We start from the raw sequence: 8,085 nt of genomic DNA, 5'->3' as shown, positions 1-8,085 counted from the left end.
GGAAAAGCCTGCAGCCAGAAAAATCCAAGTGAAACCCATCAAACCCCCGTGGAAAAGGCCCTAAAATGGTTGGGAAAGGAGGACCAGGTGTTACTAGGTGCTGAGAAAAGGAAGAGATGAAGCACATCTGGTATCTTTATCTTGTGGCTTAGCATCCTAAGCTGACTGAGACATTTAAGATCCATTTTATACGGATCTCAAATTTTCTGCTTTTCAAAGTGTCACATCCAAGAGTCTTATATTTGCCTTTGCAAAGCATGTAATATTATCCCCAACATGTTAATAAGGAAATGCACTTTTGAGTGACTTTTGCCACTGTCATAGAGCAAATCAGCGTAGCAAATTAGATAGGACCCAATATTGTCTTCATTTTAAGTCTCTCTTTAACATAATAAATATATCATCAAGGTATTTTTTAAAGTTCAGATTGGTAAAACTTTACCCATTTGCCAGTGAACAGAAAGTTAAAGCACTATTTTGTCAACATTAGAGTATTTTATAGTGGGCTACGAGTGTCGCAGTGGTGGATATTACATGTGGACTTAGAGCTCTTGCAAAATCACGACAAAAATAATTTTGTACTCCAGTAACACTTGAGGGCTCAGACTGCTCCCGGCCAGGAGGATTCCCTGGAGGGCTCCATCCCCTCTCCTTTCCACTGCACATGGAAAAACCCCCTGTCTTGGTTTGAACAGCCAGGTGCCTGAGGAAGGCAGGAGCCTCCCTTGAAATGGAAAATGCAAACCCCCTCCCTCTGAATTATTATAAATTTGAAATTAAGGGGCTCTCAGGCAAAGATATGGGAATAGGAATAACAGTTCTGTACTAGGGAAGAAAATTAAAATAAAATTAAAATGTAGTATAATGTAGTAATAGTAATTCTTGTAGTACAAACAAAGCCCTGCCAGAGTCAGAGCAGGCCCTGGCACGCTGTGGCTCAGGCTGGTGGCAGCAGTGCCATTCCATGGTGGCTCAGCCCTCCTGCAGTGCCAGCTGTGCTTCTGCTGGAGCAGGGATCCTGCACAAGGCTGGAGTTTTCCTCTGCAGCTCCAGGGCTGCTGGAGATGGGCCTGCTCTTGCTCTGGCAATGCAGGGCAGCAGAAAGCTGCTCCTCTGGGAATGCAGGGGGCAAAGGCTGCTGTGCTGCTGCCAGGCTCAGATTGGATCCAGGGAGGAATGCTTGGCTCCTGCCCTGGGCGCAGCATCTCCCCATGGGATGATGGAATTGGATCAGCCCTGCAGGGACACTCAGTGGCCATGAGCAGCAGAGATCTCCTGCAGGGAGGATTGGCTGTGGCAGAGAGAAAGAAAACTGCCCCGTGAGCAGCAGAGAACTGCCCCAGCTCTGACAGGTGGGGGTAGGACACACAGCCCAGGTAAACCTGAGACACCTGGCAGGGGCAGTCCCCTCAGGCACAGGGTGGGGCTGTTGGGGTGTCTGGGCAGGACTGGGGGTTGGATTCCTGATCCTCCCCTCCCACTCGGGATATTCAGGATTCTGGGATCCTCAGGTATTCACGGGCACTTTTCAGTCATGGACTCATGGGTGCAGTGAAGTTCTCCTGTCCTGTCTCTGCACTCCCTCTCTGAAGGGGGGTACCCAGCAGCTCTGACGTTAAATCAGAAACCAGCCCTTGTCCCGGGGAGAGCAGAGCCTGGGTTCTTTTCTGGGGACAGATTTTGATTAAAAGCCCAGCACATGTTCTCACTGCTTTCCCTCCCCTTGTTCTCATGGCCGCGCAGCCCATTTGCAATTAAATTGAGTCTCGTTACCCTCCAAAGTGAGAGAAGCTGCTCTGAAAATTATGAGTAGGAGTCTCTCTACCTTTTGACAAATTATTTTCTAATGAAAAACATCTGCTCAGGCTATGAGGGTTCACCCGTCTTTATTTCTGCCTGATGCAAATGGGTTTTGTTTCGCAAATTGCAAAGCAGGGCTTTGGTCCTGCAGCCAAAAGGGACAAGCAGGGATTGATAAAATGCAGCAAAGCTGGGAGTGCAGTATCATCCCCCCCTTTAATTATCCTGCTTCCTAACAGGTGTAACAGGCGCCGTTACTGATGGCTGCTGATGATCCAGATGGCCTGGAATTGTCTCTCCATATGCTGCAGGACGGGATGCACGGGCAGGCTCAGGTTAACTCTGTGTAGGCTGGAGGAACAGATCCGTGGCTTGTTCAGGAAGTTTGGAAAGCGAGATAAAAATCCAAAGAGACACCCAGGGGTGTTTGGGTAACAGGGAGATAAGGAAGGCACAGAATCATGAAATGTTGGATATGGAAGGCACAGAATCAGTTATTGAATCATTTATTATTATGGAATTATTGAAGCTGGGAAAGAGCTCCAGGATCATTGAGTCCAAGCTGGGACCGATCCAGCCCAGAGCTCTGAGTGCCACATCCAGGAATTCCTTGGACACTGCCAGGGATGGGCACTCCAAATCTCCCTGGGCACTTCCAAGGTCTGAGCTCCCTTTCCATGGGGAAATTCCTCCTGGTGTCCAGCCTGAGCCTCCCCTGGCCCAGCCTGAGGCCATTTCCTCTTGTCCTGGCCCTGTTCCCTGGGATCTATTCCCCTCTTCAGCCCAAATCCTGTGAAAAGAGGAATGTGCTCCTGCAGGGACCTGCCCAGCACGCCGCCCCCTCCCCAGAGCTGGGTTTGCTCCTGGCAGAGCTGTGACATGCCCAAGCCCAAATCCCAACTCCAGGTCTGTGTGGAGCAGTTTGGTGGTTCCCATTGATTTCCAGGAATGCTGGCTCTGTGCTCTCCCCTCCCTGAGGACAGCTGGGATTTTGGCTAATGGACTCCTGATTGGCACTAATGGCACCAACCCTGTGCACAATATTTTGGGTTTTTAGCTGCTCCCAGAGCTTTGAAGGCACCTCCTCTGATCTCTGGCTGGGGCTGTAATCAGGCTGCCAGCACAGGCAGGAATATTTCTGCAGTTCCACCTTTCCCTTTGAAGTAATCTCAGCTGAAGCCAGGCTGGCAGGCATGTTTCGTCCTCAGGGAAGGGTTGATCTGGAAGTGCTGAGGATTCCTGGAGCAGGGAGGTGGCACCTCTGCCCCCGTGCTGCGAGGGGGCACTGCAGCACAGGGGCTGTGCTCGAGCCCAGCACTGAAACTCCCCCGGACTGGAGCAAGGATTTTGTGTTCTGCCAAACTGGGACGGCGCAGGGTCACCAGGATCTGCCCAAAGTCACCCGGGGAGCTCCAAGCAGGAACCAGGAGCTCTTTGGATGAGGGTTACAGCTCTTTGTGTGTGACGGGTTCCCAGAGTAAAAGAAACATTTTCCTTTGTGAAAAAGGAGCAGCGATGCCTCAGTAAGTGTTGTGGGATTTGGGCAAACAGGTTTGCAGTCTGTGCTGGAAGGGCAGGATTTGTTCCTTCAGATCAGCAGCAGCAGCTGGCTGTGGGGAATCTGGGGGAATTTTGTGCTGCTGGTGTTGGACCCCAGGCCTGGCACAGATAACCTGATCAAGAAGGATTCCTGGTGCATTCCAAGCAGGGATTCCTCTCTTTCCTACGACATGGAGGAATTTCTGGGTTGAGAAGGGAAATAAACTCCTCTCCTTCCCACCCACGCTGGGCTCGGGCTGTGACAGGCAGAGCAAACCCTGCCTCTCCAGCCCTGGGAATGACACAGGGCCCAGGGATGTGCCAGGGGAAAATGTCAGCCTTGTTTGTGCATTCCTGCCCTTCCCCTGCAGCCAGGACCACGAATTCCACACTCACAGCCCATTCCTGCCCTGCTGGAGGCAGAGCCTGCCAGCAGGGAATGAGGGAGACCTTGGCATGGAGCATGCCGGGGCTGGAACAGGGAATGACTCCAGGGAAGGAAGCTGCAGATGGAGCAGGAAAATCCACTCTGCAAGGAGCCCCGGCCCAGAGCTTTGTGGGGCCACATCCATGTCCTTGCACAGGTGCCCAAAGCAGGGAAGGGCAGCCAGGCTCCCCTGCCCTCCTGCCATGGCCCAGCAGAGCCTGAGCAGCTCCTGCCTTGGGCCATGAGGGGATTTCATCTTCATTCAGGGCAGCAGTGATGTGAGGCTGAGCTGGAGGGGAATTTTTAGCTCCCCGTTCCTGTGATTGCCAGGACTGGTTCAGAAGGTCCTTTCTGGTTATTTTTGAAGGATGGGGGTAATTCACCTCGGGAAAGGACCCTGCACACATTCTCATTTCACACCTGCCAGGGAGCCGGGCAAGATGAACAACTCCTACCAGTGCTAACAGAGTCACCACGAGGTGAGAAAGCTTTGGCTCTGTCTCCTGAGCAGCTGATGATGCTGTTAGAGGACAAATGTCTCTCCAGCAAAGGCTTTATACAAAGGATTATGGATTTAAAGCCTCACCTTGGCTCCAGGGACCACGGGCACTGCAGAGCTCAGGGAAAGAGCAAATCCCACATCTGGGTTTGCCTGCAGCTCCTGCAGTGCTGGGCTGATCCCCTGGCCCTTGATGGTGGTGGAGCCCTGCTGAGGTTCCAGAGCTCCAGTGATTTATTCCTGGGGGGATCTGGCCCCTCTCTGCAGCCTGGATGGGGTTACCAGCCCCTTGTTGCCACGGGAAAACTTCCCCTGGAGCCTGGAGGGGCCTTCATCACCAGGGCAGGAGAATTCCCAAATGTGGCACCCTGGTGATAATCCCCCATGATCTAAAGCCAGGGGAAGGAATGAGATGAGGAAAAGGAGTGGTGTTGCTGTGGAAACAAAAATTTTAAAAAGGAAATTAAAGATATTTGAGAACTGTGGTTCATACAGGCAGAAAATGGGACACTCAGGGCCATGTTTCCCAGAGTATTTTGGGCACCAAATTCCCACCTCAGGCCTGGCACCGAGCTCCTCTGTGGAGCAGGGAAGTCAAAAGATGAGTGGTGAAGGAATCACCCCCTAAAGCTCCCCTGACAGGACCAGCGTTCCAGGAGCTGGGACAGGCCTCAGCAGGAGCTGCCCCTGGATTTTGGGAGGAATGTTTCTGTGGTCCTGTCTTGCTGGGGAGATGAGGGCTGGGAGATGCTTTTGCATCCCTTCACTTGCCAGAGGATGACAGAATCCCTGGGACCAGGAGTGTCTGCAGCCTTGGGGTGGCAGCAGTCAGCTTTGCCTGCACTCCTGGGAAACTGCTCCTGCCAGGACTGCTCTGGAATTCCTGCCTGGAGAGGCAAATCCCGGGGGAAAGGGAATTCTGAGTGCTCCGAGCAGGCAGAGCATAACCCAGGCAAGGGGAGGGGGAAATGGAGCTGAGCAGGGCTGGGGAGGCGGCTGAGCTCGATGGAAACCTCAGGCACCACTCGTGGGTAACCCAGCTGGACTGCAGGGCCCTCACTGCTGTCCCTGCTCTGGGGCCTCCCCTCCCTTTCCTTTAAAAAGGAAATTAAAGATATGTGAGAGCTGTGGGTCATACCAGCAGAAAATGGGACACTCAGGGCCACATTTCTGAGCTGCAATGGGGGCCACTGCAGCTGTCTCTGAGCACAAATTAGGGAGGCATTAAATGCTGGCAGGGAGAGGGGCTGGGCTGGGCAGAGCCCTCATTGCAGCAGACCCTGGGATAGGAACGCTTTCCTTTTCAGGACACTGGGATATAAAAACATTCCAAGGTGCATTTTCCCCCTTCTGTGGGGTGTTCACAGAAAGGACAGGCTGAGCATTCAGAGTAAGAATTATTCTGAATAATGGCATCATTCCTGTGGAGGGAAGCTCTGCTGAGCAAATGCCTGGAGCTGCTGCTGGAGTCGGGGCGGGGGGACACGACTGAGCAAAGCCTGTCCCTGCCCTGTCCCCGAAGGCAGGGGGTCACAGGGCATGGCCAGACTGAGGCTGTCTCCTTCACCTCTTGGATAGAAGGGAATTGCTGGGGCTGGGAGGGGAAAACTCCCAGAATCGTGGAATATCCTGAGCTGGAAGGGATCCACGAGGATCACTGAGGCCCCCCCCCAGCTTTGCAGAGCCCCAGGAATCCCACCCTCTGTGTTGTCCAAGCTCCCTGACCCCAGAGATGTGGCTTGGAGACAGTAGGAAAGTCCTGGATATCATCATCACACCAGGTGGGAGCTGTCTGCTCCTGGCAAGGGCCATCCCAAATTCCCATCCTGGGCCACAGGGGCTCAGAGGCCCATGGGATTCAGTCTCACTTTCTCCAGGTCAGCAGGAATCCATCCTGGCCTGAAAGGGCACAAGGAATGGGCTCTGTGGGAATAAAGTTCCCCTGGTTCCTCCTGAGTCCCACCTCCATTCCACCTGGGATCAGATCCCAGCCCTTCAGCAGCAGCTCAGCAGCCACAGAGGAATCCTGCAGCCAAACCTGCCCAGTTTTACCTCTCTAACACCAAAACAGCTTCAGCTGGCACTTGAAGTATAACTCCAATTCGCATTTTGGGGTTGTTAAAAAGGTCTTTTTAACCTCTGCATGCAGAGCAGTCGTGCAGCCTCCCCCAGCCCTTGGCTTTTCCTGCTGCACTGACACCACCAGCACTCACAGATTATTTATCTCGCCTGTGCTTTTCCATTTAACATCTCACCAAGTCCATTACCCGCAGTGCCACTTCCAATTGGCATTGGAATGGAAGGTGAAATCCAGACCTTGTAAGGGAGAGGTGATTTTGTTCCTCTTCAGATGGTTCTGCCTCCCACACGGTGTCACTTGGGCTAATCCATTTATACAACCTGACAAAAATCTGCCCATTTTCCACGAGCGGCCTCTCTGTGAGTGTCACACTGAATTTGCTCAGTGGAACAGGGAGGATCAACCAGAGCAAAGGGCTGGAGCTTGGTGGGGAGCCAGCCTCAGATTGTGTTTGCTTTTCTGCTCTCCTGCTCCTAAAATGAGCCCTTTCCCCTGTTGTTTGTGGGGGTTTTGTCCTGTTTGTATTGTCCTTAGCACCCCCCAGGCTGGAACCCCGCTGACCTCACATTGGACCTCCTGTCCATTGTGTCTCCCCAGCATGGAAATTGCAGTTACACCTTTGCTGCAAGGTTAAAATATATATTTTAAAGGATTAACTCTTCTGGCTGCACTTCTCCACCTTCACCTGCAGTGGGGAAAAGCTCCACACGTCTCAAAAGAGAGGAGAAAATCCGGAATCCCAAACTGGGGAGTCCTCAAGGGCTGGTGGTCAGCTGAGCATTCCCTGACCCTCCCCAGTCCTGCAATCCCAACCTGATGATCTCACCAAAGGGAAGGATTGGGTGCAAATGATCATTTTTGGGGAAAAGAGGTACAGGGAGGGGTTGGATCCACGCTGGGAGCTGCTCTTGGGGTGCTTTGAGGACCATCCCACTGCAACTGGAGTGTTTCCCCTGCTTTGCCTTGCCCCAGCAGCCTGGGATTATTTATTGTGATACATAATTACACGGGGTGATACTGTAGCCAGCAGTTAATTAATGCTAATTGGATGTAAATTAATTAAGAACACAGTCTGTCACATTCGGTTTGCTCTTCCCCCCCTCCACCCAGCCCTGGAGCAAAATCAGAGGAATTGGCCCCAGTCCAGGCTGGCTGATGGTGACACCCAAACCAAGAGACAATGGGGGGCTGGGGGGAACTTACCGCTTTCAGCGCCTAAAAAGATCTGGCTCTTGAGGAGAGAGGGGGATTCCTCCTCGGGAGAAAATACCTAGGAAATGATGGAAATGTTGCAGAGAGATGAATTCTGTGAGCGAAGAGGGAGTTGAGGTGGCAGGAGGTGAAACAATCACCTTTCATCTCTAATCACCACACAAACCCTCCTCGTGCAGAGGAGCTGAGCCTGGCAGGACACAGAGGGACCCTGTCAGCTTTGATCCTGCCAGGGATCACCTGGAATGAGGGAATTAGAGCACAGCTCGTTTGTGTTACTGTTCCCATGGAGCTCAGAGACACTGACACAGGCTGGACGTGGCTCTCATGGAACAGGAACCCAACCGCCCCAAGGGGCTTTAGCAACGTAAGGTTTGGTCTCTTTTCCCAGGAAATCAGCAACAGAACAAGGGGAAAGGACCTTGAGCTGGGCCAGGGGAGGGTCAGGTCGGGCATCAGGAGGGATTTCTGCATGGATCTCTTTATTTGACTGGGTTTTAGTGCTTTGTACTCACCTTCCGAAAGCGA

At 52.6% G+C, this 8,085-nt stretch overlaps 1 long non-coding RNA gene across 1 annotated transcript; it reads right to left on the bottom strand.

Annotated features, from left to right (window-relative positions):
* Nucleotides 1–1,885: 1,885 nt before the first annotated feature.
* On the bottom strand, nucleotides 1,886–7,786 carry LOC119711194. Its single transcript, XR_005259680.1, has 3 exons — nucleotides 7,698–7,786; nucleotides 7,549–7,615; nucleotides 1,886–2,151 (listed from the first exon to the last, which is right to left on the bottom strand). It is a non-coding gene; the product is annotated as an uncharacterized LOC119711194 (long non-coding RNA).
* Nucleotides 7,787–8,085: the final 299 nt, after the last annotated feature.

This window comes from Motacilla alba, chromosome 23 (assembly GCF_015832195.1).
Source record: "Motacilla alba alba isolate MOTALB_02 chromosome 23, Motacilla_alba_V1.0_pri, whole genome shotgun sequence".
Lineage (NCBI taxonomy): Eukaryota > Metazoa > Chordata > Aves > Passeriformes > Motacillidae > Motacilla > Motacilla alba.
The sequence above is the reverse complement of the archived record's forward strand: the minus strand, read 5'-3'. Positions and strand labels throughout refer to the sequence as shown.